At 33.1% G+C, this 20,399-nt stretch overlaps 1 protein-coding gene across 1 annotated transcript in view; it reads left to right on the top strand.

Moving 5' to 3' along the window:
* Positions 1–20,399, top strand: part of LOC126698518 (tripeptidyl-peptidase 2-like) — an 80,099-nt gene that overhangs the window by 7,972 nt on the left and 51,728 nt on the right. The window lies entirely within an intron of this gene.

The following is a 20,399-nucleotide window of genomic DNA, read 5'->3' on the forward strand; positions in this document are numbered from 1 at the left end:
GAATCATAATTTCCACAAAAGAAAAAAAAAATAATATTCACCAACTTATTTGTTTGTAATCCTTACAAAATGATCTAGGATTAAAGCATTAACTCAACTAGTCACCAACCCCTGAAATACACCGAAAAGTTTTTTCTAAAAAAAGAAGATTTGTTTTTCCAAAAAAAAAAAAAAAAAATTCTCTCTCCTTTTGCCTATGACTTGATAATTATAATAGTTATTAATAGATATTTATTTTGATTGTGATTATCTATTAAAAATTAAATATAAATTTAAATTGATAAGAATTTATTATGATTGTTGTTTTAACTCCTCCATTTATTATTGATTATCTATTAATAACACTATTTTCATTTCCTTGGTTTCAAATCAATGGAGGAGTTAGAAAAATCTTGGAGTTGCCTTACCCTCTTGGATGTTGAAGGATCTCACCTTTGCATTACAAAAGCGGAAGCAGTTTCAAATTTTGTCCTTGCTACAAAGTTTCTCACTAAGCGTGCTTTGAATGTCGAGGCCATTGCAAAGTCATTCACACCCATATGGAGAATGAAGAACGGCTTTAGGGTGACTAAAGAGAGTGATCATGTGGTCCTCTTTACCTTTGACAACCAAACTGACATGGAGCGAGTCCTAGATACCAAACCATGGAGCTTTGACAAGCACCTTATGATTCTACACCGGTATGATAAAGAGGTTGATGTACTTGATATAGAATTTAACACGGTTACTTTCTGGATTCAGGTACACGATATACTAATCCGGTTCTGAACAAGGGCAGTAGCTGAAAAAATCTGTGGCGTAGTAGGTTTGGTGGATAAGAACATGGATGAAGGAGAAACTATGGGAGATGGCTTTATCCGAGTATGGGTTAAGGTGGATATTTCCAAACCAATGTGTAGAGGCAGAGTCGTTTCTTTAGAGAATGGCAAGGAACTATGGGTCTCTTTCAAGTATGAACGATTGTCAAACCTGTGCTACTGGTGTGGCAGCCTTGCACATGATGACCGAGACTTCGAGTTGTGGATTGAAAGCAAGGGTACATTACCAACTGAGGCTCAACAATACGGTGCATGGATCAGAGCACCACCCTTCATGCAATCAAAAAGAAATTCAGTATTTGTTTCGGGATTCTATAAAACAAAATCCATTGGTCTGACGATAACCTCTACCTCAAAACTGCCTGAAAAACCACCAGTGGTGATTCGAAGAGGAGGACCGGCGCCAGAGATTATAAGACCAGATAAGGGAAGTGAGACACCAAATCAGGAAGGCAATAAATTCCCTGATTTTCAGGAGGCAAATCCGATGGAATCAAGCCCTTCCCATACGGATCACAATGATTTTTGTGAAGTCAATGCTACTAATCCAGAACAAAATATGAGAAGTTTATTTGCTGGCCTGTTTAAAGAGAAACTTGAGGAAATAAATCGTGATTTGAGGAAATTTGATGCAGCCATAGAATTTCATTCAGAATCAAACTCTTCTACGAGTAAGCAAAAGAATTTGGAGTCAATGACTATTAATGAAATCTTTTTGAAGTCCACTCAATCACCACATGGTCTTTCTCATGTACCACTCTCTGTTATACCCGAAACTTCAAACATCAACATAGGGAACTCAGCTACTTGGAAACGTTTGGCTAGGTCCATCCCAGGCATAGATGTCATTATGGCAGAGGTAGTGAGGTAAAAAAGGAGTGCTCGTCCTAATGGGGGTCAGTCCAAGTTACAAAAGAAGAAGAAATCTGTTTCTCGGGTAGGCAAAGGTGACAATGTGATATTAGCGGAGGTTGGTTCCCAGCCCCGCTAGAAGTAATGAGTCTTTTATGTTGGAACTGTTGGGGGCTTGGGAACCAATGAACATAAAATTAGCTTGCAGAGATAATGTGGGCAAAAGATCCCTTTGTTGTGTTTTTAGCTGAGACATGGACGGATGAAGTTAGGCTAATTTTAATTCAAGACTGCTTGAAGTTTAGGCACAGATTTGTTCCATCTAGGAGAAATAAATTAGGGGGTTTGGTGATGTATTGGAAGGAGGAGTTTGATTTAACAATTGAGACCTTTTACAAAAAACCATATTAATGCCACAATTTGCAAAAATAAGGAAGAGGAGTGGAAATTCACAGGTTTTTACGGAGAACCGGATACTTGACTCAAACATGAAGCTTTGGCACATTTGAGAAAGTTGAGAACCCGAAGTCAAGCACCTTGGTTAAGTGCGGGAGATTTTAATGAAGTCACAAAGCAATCGGAGAAATTGGGTAGAAGAGTTCGACCTCATACACAAATGCAAGTATTTAGAGACATCTTGGATGAATGTGGATTTATGGATCTTGGTTTTATGGGATCAAGGTTCTCTTGGCATAAGCATTTTGATAATTTCATAGTATAGGAGAGGTTGGATAGGGCGGTGGCAACCAATGAGTGGTTTTCTTTGTTTCTGGACACACAAGTTCACTAACTAGATGTTACTACTTCAGACCATAAGCCACTGTTAATTACTCCAGATGGAATGGAATGCAAGCAACAAAGGCCTTTTTGGTTTGAGCAGATGTGGATGAGTGAACCGGGGTGTGGGGCAACAATTGCAGCTGTTTGGCAACAAGTCTGTACAAATCCAATGGGTGAGAGAGTGATAAAAAAGATTGATACTTGTGGGAAAAGATTGACTAAATTGAGCAAGCATGTTTCCAAAATGTAAGAAGGGAGCTGGAAAAAAAAAAAGAAAAAAAAAAAAAGAAAGAAAACAACTTGCCTAGGCCGAAAGACTAGCACAGAGTGGGGGGTCGGTGAACTTGATGAAAAAATTGGAGAAAGAAATAAACAAATTTCTTGATTGAGAGGCACAGATGTGGGGGCAGCAGGTGAAGGTTCAGTGGCTGAAAGATGAGGATAGGAATACAAAGTTTTTTCATAGCAAAGCTTCACAAAGGAGGAAAAATTATATTAAGGGGCTATATAACAATAATGGACAATGGTGCACAACTCCAAGCCGTGTGGTGGACATTGTTTTAGAGTTTTATCTAGCTCCTTTCACCTCCCAAAACCCGGATAGCTTTGATGAGATTTTGGCACAAGTACCTTAGGTTGTAACAGCCGAGATGAACACTGAGTTGATGGTTGAATTTATGGCTGAAGAAGTAGAGACAGGCCTTAAGCAGATGGCTCCTTTGAAATCACCCGGACCAGATGCAATGCCGCCCATTTTCTACCAACACTACTGGTCCTTGATGCAATTTTATTATTCCTCAATTTGGGTAACCTCCCTCCATCTTTGTGTTATTCATTTATAACTTTCATCCCTAAAGTTAATCATCTCAAATATGTTTCACAATATCGCCCTATTAGTCTTAGCAATGTCTTGTATAGAATTTTTTCAAAAGTGTTGGCTAACAGGTTGAAAAAAAATTCTACCCCATTTAGTGTCGGAACAACAAAGTGCTTTTGTGAAGGCCAGGTTGATTTCTGATAATATTATGGTGGCCTTTGTAGCTCTCCATTACATGAGAAATCATATTTCGGGAGAGACGGGGTATATGACACTTAAACTAGACATGAACAAGGTGTATGATAGGGTAGAGTGGCAATATATGGGGCAATTAATGAAGAAGATGGGTTTTGGGGACACATGGATAAATCTAATGATGCAATGTATCTCTAAAGCAACTTATTTGGTATTGATCAATGGGGAGCCACATGGTCACATCAAACCCACAAAGGGGTTGTGCTAAGGGGATCCACTATCTCCATACTTATTCCTATTATGCACGGAGGGCTTCCATGGATTTTTGAGAAAAGCAGAGGAGAATGGAGACATAAGGGGTGTTTCTATTTGTCGAAGTGCACCAAAACTAACACACCTTCTTTTTGCAAATGACAGCCTTATTTTTTGTAGGGCAAAAATAAATGAGTGTGAAAAGCTCTTAGAGATCCTAGCCACTTATGAACGAGCACCTAGACAACAAATAAATAGAGACAAAACAACTCTATGTTTCAGCAAATCTACCTCCCAACAAATGCAAACTTCAATACAAGAGGCTCTTGGAGTACCTGTGGTCCAACAATATGAGAAGTACTTGGGATTACCAAGTTTCATAGGCCGAAAAATGAAGGAAAGTTTTGACAATATCAAGCAAAGAATGTGGAAGAAGCTTCAAGGATGGGAAGGCAAGCTCCTATCACAAGCTGGGAGAGAAATTGTGATTAAAGAGGTGGCTCAAGCACTCCCTACATATACTATGTCATGTTTTAAATTACCGATTCGTCTTTGCCATGACATTGAGGCTCTCATTTGAAGATTCTTTTGGGGGCAGCGGGGACGAGGAGATAGTCAAAAGGTGCATTGGGTAAGGTGGGAAGAGCTATGTAAGCCAAAGGAACAAGGAGGGATGGGCTTCAAGGATTTATCATGCTTCAATGATGCATTGCTCACCAAACAAACTTGGCAACTCCTCCATGATAAATTTACACTTTTCTACCTGATTTTTAAAGCGAGATTTTTCCCACATTGTTCGATCATGGAAGCCACATGTCTAAGCTCGGCATCCTATGCATGGAAAAGCATAATAAAAGGGAGAGATGTTATTAAGCACGGGGCAATATGGAGAATTGGTGATGGGAAGTTTGTCGATATTTAGGGAGATAGGTGGTTGCCCCAATGACACTCACCAATGATTTTATCTCCACAAATAGAAGGGCTGGTTGAAGCTAAGGTTCATAGCTTAATTGATGAAGACAGAAGATATTGGAGGACAAATTTGATAGACGAAACATTGATGGAATTCAAGGCAGCTTTGGTGAAAAGCATACCCCTTTGCATTATAGAATAGCCCGATGAGCTAATCTGGCATCACAGTGCTACTAGCGCTTACATGGTCAAGACTGGCTATCGTTTTCTGCAGACGGAGAACTCTATCAACAACCTGGACAATCTGACACTCTGTTGCTCAAACCACTGTGGTAAAGGATATGGAGTCTCAAGTACCTAAGCAAAGTGAAAAATTTGATATGGCTAGTTGCAAAAAATTCCCTCCCCACAAAGCAAAACTTAGTGAGAAGAAAGATTATCAACAACGACTACAATGATCAATGCCAATTGCAGAACAAAGATCTCCTCCATGCCCTCTATCTTTGTCTGAAACTAGAGGAAATTTGGCTCTTGATACCAGCACGGAATCAGCGTAGTCTATGGCAAACAACTAATTTTGTCGATCTCATAGGATGCATTCTGGCAGAGAACAGGGACTCGGAGCTATTTGCTATGGTTGTGTGGGCTCTATGGAAGAGACAAAATGAATTGCGGGTGGGTAAGAGCTGTGAAACTCTCACACACCTCATGCAGCAAGCTTGTAGCAGATTGAGGGAATTTTCGCAGCATAATACTTCCATGGTGGAACCCGTAGGAGGACCTCCAACTCAGTGGTAGCCACCAAAGCACCAGCAATACAAAATAAATTTCGATGGGGGCACTCTTCAAGGCAGAGAATTATGCTGGAATAGGGGTGATAATCTGAGACAGCGAGGGGCAAGTGATGGTGTCTATGTCGCAGTGAATCCCCCTGCCCAATACAGCCATAGATGTTGAGGCGTTGGTAGCAAGGCATGCAATGGAGTTGGCTCTGGAAATTGGTCTCAATAAAGGAGTTTTAGAGGGTGACTCACAGATCCTTATGAATGCTCTAACCATAAACTCTCACAATCTCTCCCAATTTGGTCATATTGTAAATGATATACAGTACTTAGCCTCTCATTTCTCCATTATTTCTTATTCTCATGTAAGGAGGCATTGTAATATTGTAGCTCACTCGCTTGCAAGATGAGTAATTTCATTTTCTTCATTACAAGTCTGGATGAAAGATGTACCACTAGAGATTGCAGATGTACTTTAGGCTGATTTTCATAGCCACAATTAATAAAGTTTGTGATGTTGATTCTCAAAAAAAAAAAAACAAAAAACAAAAAGTTTATTAATTAGATTAATTTCATACAATATTCATTTACAACGTCAAAGGCAAAACCATGTGTAAACTAGGTGCAAGGAAAAAAATAAGTTGACAAAACGATATGGTCACGTTAGGAAAAACCTTCTTAGGCAAAACCTCACTAGAAGATTATGTAGGTTATCACTCTTGAAGATTCCACTAAAACATAATAAAGGTTACAAGTGTAGAGATTACCCAATCCCAAATACCTATGATTGTAAAACCTATTGGAACTAGTTCAGCTCCAATTCGGATGGACCAAGATTGATAGTAGACTTATTCGATTAGCATGAATCTCCTATCAACGTAGCTAACAGTTGCATGGATCAGATCTTCTATCAATGTGACTGACTGTCTACAACAACTTTTAATTGATGTAGATGGTGGACACAAAGTTCTTCATAACAACACGCTTTAACAGATTAACTTGAAGTAGCTTGGTACAAAACCTTAAGGAGCACAAGGTCGTAGCAACAACTTCTCAATGATGTGTGTCTATTGTGTATGTGACGACGACTCTTAAAAATAATATTCAAGGTGTCCTAGAACCCTAGTGCACAAATCCAAGGATGCCACATCATCTAAACAAAATCTGGAATCCTATATAAATGAAGCTTGATTGATTGACTATTATCTAGCTTGCCATCGAGGTATAAGTGACCTCGATTGATCAGTTACTATTGGGAAATCTATTAGGACAGCAATTGCAGCACAGTTCTGAGCAATTCTTAAGCTATTTTGGTTTAGTCATCAATTAATACCACTTGAACACTTTAAGAATAAACTAGACTAAGAATCAAATATATCATAAGTGCGTTTTGACTTGAATTTGCCAATTCATACAAAATATGATCCTAACAACTAGACACCATAATATTGTCCATAAGTTTAGATGAATACAATTTTTTATTTTTTAGGGTAAATTGCAAATTACTCCTCCAAAGTTTGGTTGTGTTAATTTAGATTTTACACCCTAAAGTTTCAAAATTTGAATTTTACTCCTTTAAAGTTTGAAAGTGTTTGGATTTTACATCCCCAATTCTAAACCTTTAGGGTATAAAATTCAAATACTCCCAAACTTTAGGGAGTAAAATCCAAACAACCCTAAAATTTAGGGGGTAAAATCTAAATTATGAAACGTTATGGTGTCACCCCCGAACTTTAGGGGTATAATTTACAACTTACCATATTTTTTATTTACAATTGTTGATAGCTTGATGTAACCTATCTATATATATGTTAATAGGTAAAACTGTGAAAATCTAATTAGGTTCTAAATTGGATTTCAATTGTTGTCTAATTTTGTGTCATGCATCCTATTTAAGTTTTTTTTTTTTTTTTTTTTTTTTTTTGATGAGTTAATGAGGTGCAAAAGACGAAAAGTCTAATATAAATAAATCATCAAAAGCCCAATAAACAAAAAATAATAATAAAAAGAAAGAGTAAACTCATGTGTATATCCTAAAGAAATTTATAAAAAAAAAAAAGAAAAAAAGAGAGAGAATATAATTTGAATCCATATGTGTGTAATTGTAATTTTTTTTAATTGTACTGTGCATATGCATGAGTTATATACTAATTATAATTAATGCATGATAAAAATGTTGTTAATGATGGATTGAGACAATAATCTCACTTCAATCCCAACAAGTCATATTAGGAGTTGTGGAAAAAAAAAAGTAAAAAAGATTATACCCCTAACATTGTGCCCGTTTGTTTGCACTTTTTCAAGTGCAAAAAGTGCTTTTTCAATCCACTTTTTCATCCTGCCCTTTTGGTAAGCACTTTCATCCTGCTTTTTCTAAAACGTTGCTTTTTGAAATGTGAACAAACGGGCTTTTAACCCAACACTGCTTTGGTGAGCTTTTGCAAAAGCCAACATATGTTGATAAATGTTACCGTTGAAAAGCTGTCTTCAATTACCAAATTGCCCAAATATTTTATTGAAAACCCAATTTTGCCCTTTGATAAATCAAGGTTTGTAGCTCACCTAATCCCTCTCATCTCATCTTCAAAACAAGCCTCTCCTCCATGCTGCTACACAATCCTCTTCGTGTTGCTGCAGGTAAATTCTTCATGTTGCTACACAAGTCGCTCTTCAACAAATTCTTCATCTTCTCGTCTGTATTTTTTTTTTTTTTAATTTTATTTATGTCTATATATCTGATATGAGAAAACCACCAAGTACCACTGATCTGCTACCAAAAACCACCAGGTACCATCAGAGATTTTGAAATATTTGTTGAAAAATTTTCAGATCTGTGCATGCTTTATTTGTTCTTGCTAATGATCAATTTGTTCTATTTTGGGTACTGAAAAAATTTGTGGGTACATGCTTTGTATTTTATTTTTTATTTTGTGGATACATGCTTTGTATTTGTTCTGAGCGGTGGCGATGTTGATTTTGATTTGCATAAAGGTGTGTATGGGTGAGGGCGTGGCTCATTGTGGAATGTGGACTCAATGACTTTGACTGGGTTTTTGTCTTTTGAATTAATGCCTTAAAATTAAGGTCTTTATTCTTTAACATTGAACTGCGAGGCTTAATGTTAGGAGTGTGTAGGTGTATATGTGTGTGGGGCGCTAATAGGGAGTGTGTGTGGTGCTGATGAGGCATGCGTGTGTTGCTGCATGGTGAGATGTTGCAAGGTGTCCCATGTTCTCTCTATTCTCTCTATCTCTCTATTCTCACTTGTCCCCTGTTCTTGGAGGCTTGTTGTCCTCGAAATCAACTACTGAAGTATTGTTTTGCATGAGGTGCTTGTGCCATAAATTAACTTGCTAGTTGTCTCATTAGACAACAAACTCTTGGAATTGGGTATTTTTAAGTTTGGATTGAGATCTGATTTTTTAAGTTTAATCATGATTTGTGTCACATAGTTTGGAATTGGGTATTTTAGTTTTTGTTTCAGGTTTGACTTTTTAAAGCAATTTTGTTGTCTTGTATGTGTTTGATTCATTGTCATGGTTTGTAAAATGCTTGTCCTCTGGTAGAAGAGTTTATTATTGAAGTCATATGGTTGTGTAGAAACACTAAAAAAAGATATAGCAATAGCATGAGAAAGAGAAAGAAAGAGTTTTGTGAAGTGAAATAGTTCCTATGTTTTCTAAACATTCATTAGATGGCTTCATGTTTTTGCTTGGCTTGTTTACATGCCTTAAATATTGCCTCTAATTTGATTTGTTTGTGCATGTTAGTTACCACAGAAAATCAGTCCCAGAATGCCAGCTATGTAGTATTTTTTTTGAGTTGTTCTTGTTCATGCAAGATTGCACTTTCTATATATCTAGGTATTTCATTCTATTATTATTTGCTTCTTACAACTTTTTCATTGACCTTCTAGAAAGACTTGGCCAGTACTCCTAATTTTGTTTTAGTATTTGATTACTATAGCAGTTGACTCATATATTATTTATTACCATAAATGTTTTTACCAGTTGATGAAAAGCAAAGTTGTTGAAGTTTCCAAATTTATTTTGAATTAGCTTCAAGTGGGTTGGTTTAGTTTTTGTCTTTCTATTTTGTTTTTGTTTTTTAAAGAAAAAATTGTTATTGATGAAGTAGTTGAGTTTTGTACACTAGGCTTAGATGAGGGAAACCCATAACACATTTAAAGTTTGTTGCTGGCATGTTGCTAGCTAAAAGTCAAAGCTTGGATTGTAGTATTGTCTATAGCTTTTAACCTACAAGAAATATTTCAGCATTCGGGTGAAACCATAAGTAGACATTTTGAGAAGACGATCACTTTGTTGGGTGCTCACTTTGTAGCTGCATATGTAAAGCCTTCGGATCCAACTTTTAGTGAAGTTCCAACCCAATTACAAGACCATCCAATTTATTGGCCACATTTCCAAGTATGTGTACTATTGTATATTTGAATAAGTGCTATTGTCTATAAGATAATACAATGTATGTGGAATTGAAAATTATTAATGTTTTTATTAGGATTGCATCGGTGCGATTGATGGCACACATGTGATAGCTGTTGTACCTACTAATAAGTTCATTCCATACTTTGGAAGAAAGGGATATCCAACTCAAAATGTGATGGCTGCATGTGACTTTGATATGTTATTCACATTTGTTTTGCCTGGATGTGAAGGTTTAGTACACAACACCTCCATTTTTCTTGATACTATTCGTAAACAAAGTAACAACTTTCCAAACCCACCACCGGGTTTGTAATTGGTTAATCAATTGTTCATTATAATGACATATTGTGTGTGTGTGTGTGTTAATATAATTGATTTTTTTTTTCTAGGGAAATATTATGCAGTTAATTTTGGATATCCAATGATGAAAGGCTATTTGGCACCATAAAATGGGATATCTTACCATCTTCAGGAATTTCGAAGGAGAGCTGGAAGCCCTAGAACTAGACATGAAAAATTTAATCATGCTCACTCATCTCTTTGATGTGTGATTGAGCACACTTTTAGTGTGTGAAAGAATAAATGGATAATTATCAGAAACATGTATCTACTACTATGGCTCTTCATAATTTTGTTAGACTAAATGATAAGGATGATAGGGGCTTCATACATGCCAATCAAGATTCAATTTTTAGAAGAGAACATAATAGTGAAGTAGGTAGCAGTTATGAGCAGAACTCAAGATCTTTAACAGACCTTGAGATGGTGGTTCTTTGTGATTCCATTGCTAATTCCATTTGGGGGGATAATAATTAGTAGTTGTCTTTTTTTTTTTTTTTTTATTTATAATATCATGTAGTACAATTTAAACTTGGGTTATTGATATGTATTTTATCATCTTTTTACATTTTTATGTAGTACAATTTAAACTTGGATTATTGGTATGTATTTTATCATCTTTTTACATTTTTATGTACTACAATTTAAACTTGGATTATTGGTGTGTACTTTATCATCTTTTTACATTTTCATTTTGTGCTTCATGGTGATGAAAATTATTTAGATTTAATTAATATTGATAAGAAGTCATTAATGGTAATAACAAATAATTATGACACTAAAAAGAAAAATTGGCCAAACATTATTAAAATATTACCAATAATATATTATTATTATTATTATTAGTTTTTGGGTAAAATATCATTTTCGTCCCTAAACTTTCATAGAAGTTCGTTTTTCATCCATAAACTTTCAAAAGTTTGTTTTTCATCCCTGAACTTTGCAAAGTGTTCTACTTTTCATTCTTCCATTAATGTCCATTAGTTTATGTCCTATGTGGCCTAATGGAGTACTAATGTGGTAACTTACTTGGAATAAACCATTTTATTTTAAAAAATATGGACACGTGGCTTACAATGATTTATACATATGGATTAAATACTTTAGTGAGACAAATTTACCCCTTTTAATGATTCTTTCTTCCCTGTTCTCACGACCAACTGCACCTAGCTTCTCTTAGAAGAGATCTCGGCACCAGCAACAAAAACAAGATACAGTGGCACTAACCCGTACCCCTGAGCCCAATGAAATCTCAAGCCCTTGGTTGACAAAATTCCTTTCATTCTGTATTTGCTTATAGATTTGAAAAGAAAAGATAACTTGGAGCCCACTACCTTGATTAGTTGATAAGTTTGGATATGCATAAACAACAATTTCGTGAACAAAGCGAAAAATTAAAGTATTTTATAGTTTGCGACTCAAAACTTTTGCCTAATTTGGAGCTATATGTGTGCGGCAATACTTCTTATAAAATGGGTTTATAGTTGAAGCGGTAGCCCTGGAGTGGATTAAAATTAATTGAAGCTATAAGTGCTCTCTCTCTAAGCTTTGGAATTTTTAATCGTTTCTTCTCTTCTATAAGGTGAGCTTCTGGGAGGGGTTGGGCGTTGGGTATTCAGTTTTAACGTTTAGGCGATGGGGTTTCCAGTTGGGGATTTTCTATCAGGATTAACGCATGACTATGGCTAGTGTGAAGGATAAATTTGTCTCACTAAAATATTTAATCCACATGCACAAATCATTATAAGCCACTTGTCCATATTTTTTTAAATAAAATAGTTTAGTCCAAGTCAATTACGACGTCAGATTTCTGTTATGCCACATAGGACATAAATTAAAGGACATTAACGAAAGGATGAAAAGTAAAACATTTTATAAAGCTTAGGGATGAAAAACAAACTTTTAAAAATTTAGGGACGAAAAACGAACTTTTGTGATAGTTTAAGGAAGAAAATGATATTTTACCTTAGTTTTTTTTTAGTAAGTATATGAAGCAGTTGATTTAAGTATGAAATAAACTCTCTTATACATACATTGTCTTTTTTGGTAATTTATCCATCAAATTGCCACTTTTATAAGTATTAGCCAAATACTCAACTTTTTAAAAAAAACATTTTTTAACAGTTTTTACCAAACACTTAATTTTTTCAAAAAACACTTTTTCATACTGCACTTTTTAAAAACCCTACTTTTTCAAAAGTCCCACAAAGCTTAACCAAACTCACCATGCATAATGCAGTGGACATGGATTTGTCAAATTTGAATAGCACTTTGTCTCTTCACTTTTGGTAAACAGTGTCAGTAAAGGAAAAGCAAAAAAATAAAAGAAAGAAACATTAGACTAATAGAGCTTATAATAAAGAGGAAGAAATTGCGGCAGTAAAAGTAAATCAACCTAGTTTTGTTCAGATAATCTTTTACATGTAAACGTACTGACTTCTCTATTCTTTAAAAATAAAAATAAAATTAAAAAAACTGACCATTGACTTGTGGGTTGAATATTTGATTTTGATCAAATGAAAAAATTGCGGCAGTAAAAGTAAATCAACCTAGTTTTGTTCAGATAATCTTTTACATGTAAACGTACTGACTTCTCTATTCTTTAAAAAAAAAGAAAAAAAAAAAAGAACTGACTGTTGACTTGTGGGTTGAATATTTAATTTTGATCAAATGAAGAAGTTGCGGCAGTAAAAGTAAATAAACCTAGTTTTGTTCAGATAATTTTGATCAAATGGGTAAAATACTATTTTAGTACTTAAACGTTATTAAAAGTTTATTTTTCATCTCTAAATTTTAAAAAGTTCTTTTTTCATCCCTAAATTTTATAAAGAGTTTTTTGAATAGTATGGAGGCAAAAATAAAGATGAAAAAAAAAAAAAAGGTTTTTCAATAGTTTAGAGATTAAAAATAAATTATAGTAAAGTTTTAAGGATATAAATAAAACATTTTCAATAGTTTGGGGACGAAATATGAACTTTTCAATAGTTTAGGGACAAAAAATAAACTTCTTAAAGTTTAGGATAGAAAAATAAACTTTTGGTAAAATTTAAGGACCAAAATATTATTTTACCCAATGAAGAATAATATATAAGTCCTCTTTAAATAATTACTTTCTTTTTAGAAAAAAACAAAGAAAGAACAAAAAAGATGCCATTTTTTTCCCCCGGAATCATGCCTTAGGTTCCATTTGTTTAAATAAAAGAATTATTTTCTAGAAATTATTTGATAACATTTTTAATCTGGTGAAATTGAAAATTTTTAATTAACTCCAAAGGTCTATTTACGCTTTTAAAAGGCATAAAACTTTTTTCAAACCAAACTTGCTCTCTTGAGTCACTTTACACAGCTCTCCTTCCGTGGCCATTCCGTGGCCATTGCCATTACACATGATTAATTTCCATGCATGCATGAATTAACCCATCTTTGTTCAAGTATATGATTAATTCTCTACATGCTTTTTACTACAATGGTTATTAACAACTAGACCAACAAAGCACAAGCTCTATGACGATTAGAGTCTAGTCACTATAAGCTGGAAAAAGAGTAAAAAAGGTTTTTAATTTTTATTATTTATAATTACTTAAAAAAAAGAAGAAGTAATTGAGCTATACTCAATTACTAACAGGAGATTTCATTGAAGCACGTGAAACAATATATATGGAACGGAGCATGCGTATATGATTGAAAATTTTGATTAAGATCTATAGAGTTTTTACTGCAACTTCATCGAGCTTTTAAAAATTTTATTTAATTATTGAGAAATAATTAAATTAAATTATATCAATTATCGACATTCCAACAAATATTGACTATTACTTTTTAGTATTTATTTAAATTATTAATGGTGAAAAAATTTCATAACTCATTTCGTGGCCAAAATGGGGTTTTACCCATTTCTCGCAAATTTTCTACCAAAATGCCCATTGTCTGAAACTATTTAGGGATATGTCCATGTTTTGAAAATCGATTTTTAGAAAAATGAGTTTCAAATATAAAACTCGATTTTTGGACTTAGAAAAAAAAAAAATTCAGGATCTCGAGTTCCTCAATTTTATTTTATTTTATTTTTTTTTCAGTTTGCTATAACTTGATTGTCCAAAAATCAAGTTTAAATTGAAACTCGATTTTTAGAAAATCGATTTTCAAAACATGAGCATTTCCCTAAATAGTTTCAAACATAGGGTATTTTGCTGAAAAGTTTTAATGAAAGGGATAAATGCCCATTTTGGCCCTCATTCCGCTATATATAAATATATTTTATGAATTCTATGGTAAAATTATCTTACAAAGACGTGAGAATCACAAACCAGATAGAGCCCATCCTTATAATAAACCTAATATCTTAAGATATCCAATAAGGTCCACAAAAACTACACTCAAGAAGAAAAGTGTAAAGATACAAATTTTACCACAACTTGTTAAAATCATTGATTATTTATATATATCCATTACTGTCACTGCTCGTAATCGACCATTCTAACAAGTTATGTCCAAAATTGTGACCTAGACTTTCATTCATAATCAATGAGAAACTCAAGGAAGAAGACACGTGTTTGGAATATAGATAAATAGGCAATACAAACAGTACTCCATGCTTCAAACTTTCAAAGACCATGATGGACTAGTGCACAATTATTCTTCTCCCACCTACGACCTATAACGTTGATGAAAATAACAACTCGAATAAAAATTCCATGTTACTTATAAAATTACTTATCATATGTATAATAAGTTCAGCACCATGGCTTTTCCACTTCTATTTTATTACAGAATTATTGGCCCTTAGTGAGGTCTGAGATCATTGCTCACGGAATAAAAGACTTACACACAAAAAAAGGACGTGTTTTGACTATTTGCTCAGCCACCGGGTGGGCGGAATAAGTAAAAGTTTCTTTTATATATGTATAAACTATGTAAAGAAAACTTTTCAACGAAATTCTAGTTATGTACATCGCAAAGTTTTAATCCAAGTTTTCTACTATTAAGAATGTGTTTTGTTTCAAATTAAAAAGCCAGTTTATTTTACTATTCAGCTTATTTTTACTATTATTTATGGACTTAACTGCATTTTTTTGCCCTAGTTATAGATCTCATTAAACTATCTCAGCTAACTTTTATCTTTATTTACAATACTTTTATTAAAACGTTTTCAATTTCAATAAAATATGCGGATTCCAAATAAGTGAAAATTATTAATTAAGTATCATAACATGGGACAAAATTGCCTTATGCCCTTTTCACCCAAATTATATAGCCTTATGCCCCCCTTCCCAAATTAATTAGGTAAATGTCACTCTTTTGAAACTCGATTTTCTCAAAATCGAGTTAAGTCCTATAAAATTGCCTATAACTTGATTTCAAGGAGATCGAGTTATAAAACGTCACTATAGGTCTTTAAAAACGTCAATATAGGGTTTCAGAATTTATTTATTTTAACTTGATTTTGAGAAATTCGAGTTACAAAAGATGAGCATTTCTCTAATTAGTTTAGGAATTGGGGCATAAGGCTATATAATTTGGGTGAAAAGGACATAAGGCATTTTTGTCCTCATAACATATGTAGCGTACTAAATGAGATCATTGCTTATGCTTTAATTAAATGAAGCAACTAGTAACTAAAAGGATTTGAACCTTCATATGTCAAAGCTTGAATTTTGACACTTTGACTCTTCTCCATTGTTCTTACTATTTTATATTATTCTTCTCCGTGTGTTGAAGGCAAGGGCCATGCTAAACTATAGGTCTCTCTAGCTGCAATCACTACAAGCTATCCTTTTTTTTTTTTTTTTTAAGAATGGCTACATAAAGGTTTTGAACCTAATCCTCACTCCACAAAGGAACCAACCAATTGACTAGTGTAACAAGGAAAACTACAAATCACATTTGGGGAAAACTACAAATCACATTTCTGTCTAGAACTCAAAAAGACTAGTTTAATAGTAGCAATCGAAACTCTTTATAATGGTTAATAAATCCCAAGTCAGTCATGTATATTTTTGATGTGTGACTTCACATACACCCACACATACGACAAACAGTCAAAAAATATCTAATCAATATGGGACATCACATGGATCCTTAGCTATGTGCAATCTATTACGTTATCTAATAAATTTTACAATTTGTATATTATTAGTACAATATAATTTTTTATTTGATTTTTGTTACATTTTGGTTAAAACCAATTAGAATTCGCTCTAATATTAGATAACAAAATCTAATACTGTTGCAGTCAAAAGTCAAAACCTTAAAGGGGTTTTGTATTTTACGCGGAAACAAAAGAGTTGTGTATTTCCCTTTTGAGGAATTTAAAATAAAACTTATATTACATCTATAAATAAAGTAATATTCTTCTTATAATTAAATGCAAAATATTACTTATTATTTTTAAAATTTTAATTTTTAGATAGTCTTAGTTATATTATGTACATATGTTTTCGAATATGATTAAAATAGACCTTTTTTTGTTATTTAACCTATGCATCACGTGAATATTTTGCTATAGTATTTCTGCATGTTAAACTGTACATCAGTACATTCATGCTATAACATGCAATATTTGCGTATAACTTTGGGCTATACAGTGTGGTGAAGAAGTTGATACTCCTACACTTTCAACCTAATAGTGAAGTAATGAGTTGTCATCATAGCTGTTTAATTTGTTGAGGCATGTGGTGAATTTTTTTATATAAAAAAATTGTAATGCATGATAACATCATTACTATCATTACTAAAGCTAGTTAAATATATATATATATATATATATATATATATATATATATATATAATGAATTGTAAAAGTCAAACCCCATGTCAAATCAAACCCTAAAACTTTGATGGCATCATATAATTTCAAGATTTTAATCATAGGAATATAATCCTTGATTAATAATTCTCCATTAGTTAGACATGGAATCATTGTAAACCAATAAAAGTGCCGAAAAATATTACGTATATGAGGTATTCGTATTTCGTAGTGCCCAAAAGGCCAACATAACAACTTTCTCACGCCAAAATCCTAATCAAATAAACATAAAGGAAAAATAATGCATTAAGAAAATAGAGGAAAAAGACAATATCGCATACAAATCACGTAGAAGGCTTTTAGTGTTGAAAAGTTCGTAAGTGTAGTTCACGTGGGTTCTATCTTTCTATGTTTGTAAAACTCACTACGAGAAAATTAATAAAAATTCATGATTTGATTCAAATTCAAGTTCATACTTAGAATTCATGAAATTCAAGCTTGTACTACATCATTATCATGTTTTAGCTTAATTCAATCTCTGAACTTGCATTATTGGCCAGGATTAGAGTGATTTGTTGACTTCGTTTTGTTTAGTCAGAGGCAACTTGTTCTTTGTTGGAAAAGATTGTCCTGCAATTGCAAATTTTAAACCCTAAGAAAGGTCCACGTGTTTCTCTCCATGCTTAAGTCTCGTCCTCATAGTTCTCAGAACTAGACCAGACCGGGAGGTCAGACCGTGAAAATCGAAAACCGTGATGAAAACCAGTTTTTTAAGCATAAAGAACCGAACATATGTGGCAATTCCGTGAACTGTTAAAATTGGGGTTGGACCGCACGAACCGGTGGCAAGAACCGTGCGGTCCAACCCCTTAGCAATTTTTTTTTTAAAACAACTTAACACAATTTTATTCTACTTAACTAAATTATCTATCTCTTACAATGAATAAAAAAATTTATAATTAAAATCCTTCAAAGATATTTAACTTTACTTAAAAAATTAATCATAAATTTTAATGTTTTCATGGTTATTATTTTATTTTATTAACTTTCTTATTTAATTATTAAATATATGCTTGAAAATCATTAAATTTCCCTCACATATATAGATATATTAGTCAATTTTGCTAGTTTTATAAATTTAATATCTATATTTAGGCTTTAATTAATTATTAAATTAATTATGACGTCATCACGGTTCGACCTCAAAAACCTTAAACCTCACCCTTTTATGGTTCAATGAATGGTCCGAGTCTGAAAACCTTGCTTATTAAGTCACTTAACTGTGGTCGTTCTGTAATTAATTTGCTCCGTCAACCTCTCTCTAAATGGAAAAGAAAAAGAAAATAAAGAAATTAAGACTTCTTTCGAAGGCCACAATAAAACCTCAAAATATTTTTATAACAAACTAAAATGTTAGCATATAAAGTCAAAATAAAATGAAATTATATATATATATATATATATATATAATTATTACAACTCAAAACAAAAATATTGTAAAAATATCGTAAAATTTTATTGTGCTCTAGACATTCTCAAAAGGAACTAAAAACAAAGGGAAATCGCTAGAAACAAGCCTTAACCCTTTTTCACATTCACCAAAGGAGATTATGAGAGATAGACAAAAAATGGTAATGCTTAGGTTCAGTGTATTGTGCCCCGTGAAAAAAAAAAAAAACAAAATTCTCACACGCCTTACATTGTATTGTAGTAGGGCCCAATTAAGGTGAATGTTTGAGATTGGTGTTTTTCACGAAAAAAAAAGTATATTATGCTTAATGCATGTGTATGCATTTAGTCATCTACCTTCTCACACACTACATGGTGTGAGAAGCTACATGATATATCCTCTTGTTTTTCTTGATGCCTCGAGCTCTATTCTTTGATAAAACCAAAAGAGGCCACTTGGCAATGCCACATTGACCAAAATTGTTGCATCAATTTTCAGCAAGCCTTCCGCAAGTAAAATCTCAACAAAAAATCTCATGTAGTTTTCCTTTATAAAATATGTAACCCTCTTATAGTTTTAAATACAATAATATATATGACAAAAGGGATTAAGTGTTTTATATGTTTTAAGATCAAAAGCACTTGAAAATTTTGTGTAATTTAATTTCCAAAATCTTAACCATTGCTCAAACTTCATAACAATCAAGAAGAACACAAGATTTGTGTAGAAACAACTCGTTTTTTGGTAAAATTTTGCAAACCTTTGACCAAAAATTTTAAGAGCTTTCAAAATAAATGGGAAAATTTTGAACATTAAACACATGGGTTGTTACAAATTTGACCTAAGACCTAGGTTCGTAGTCTCCCAAAAGCAATTTGTATTAACTACGTAATTATAAATGAGTACTTTTTTGAATATGGTATTTTGTTGAGAGGAACGGAAGAGAGAGGTTGAAATTCACCAAGGGCTTGTCTTCAATTCTTCATCTATTCCATGCCTCCGCCGCAAAAGGGTACAATTACCACTTTGTGTTTTGACGTACCTCGCTCACTCAATCAGATGAGAAAGTATGGGTCGTCGGTGATCACTGGGTACCGTGTAAAGTTGATTTTAAAGTCGTGTAACTTAAGCTCGATGTGGTACACATGTATTATTTTAGATTTTACCACTTAGCACTAGCAGTTCTGCAACAACCTCCAATTGATATAGAGAAGAAATATTCTTTGATTGAAATTTCTTCTTGATTGACCATGTTAGAACAACGATTAAGTTATTAAATTTACAATTCCTTAGAAGCTTACAACATTTGATTTTATTGGTGAGACACATCGTAACAACCAATTTCATCAGCCCTAATTTGGTAAGTGGGTGTGTATATATATATATCAGGGGTGGCGCCACCTTATGGCTAGGGTGGTCCCAGGACCACCCTTACCTAGAAAAAAAAATTAATATATAATAATTTAAAAATTTTTATTTGTCTACCTTTCCAAAAAAATTTGGGAACACCCTTAGTTTTATTTTATTTTTTATTTTTTTATGTCAATAAAATTAAATTTTGCTCCATAATTTGTTCTACATTCAGTGGATAAAAGATTGCTTGGTTGTGAACATTGAAAAAGATGTAGTTTGTAGCATTGATAATGAGATTATTATGCAACGATTTTAAAATATGAAAAACTCGTAGAAGGCAATTGTAAACTTTATATATTTGCGTGTTTTTTTTTATTTTTTTTATTTTTTTAATATATGAATTTCTCTTTTTATTTGATTGTATAATTTATGCTTTTTAAGGAACATTTTGAGAAAAATTTCTGGAGCCGCCACTGATATATATATATATATATATTTATATAATATCTGAATGTGTGTTGATAAAAATTCTTAAGTACAAAGCTTTATTGTGGCATTTGTTATGGAGTTTGTGGTGTGTTTTTTGTGTTAGAACCGCATTCCTTTATTTTTATTTTTTTTCCTTTGTGCGTATGTGCTTAGTTGATGAGTAGTAATTA

The sequence above is a fragment of the Quercus robur genome, chromosome 9 (genome assembly GCF_932294415.1).
Source record: "Quercus robur chromosome 9, dhQueRobu3.1, whole genome shotgun sequence".
NCBI lineage: Eukaryota > Viridiplantae > Streptophyta > Magnoliopsida > Fagales > Fagaceae > Quercus > Quercus robur.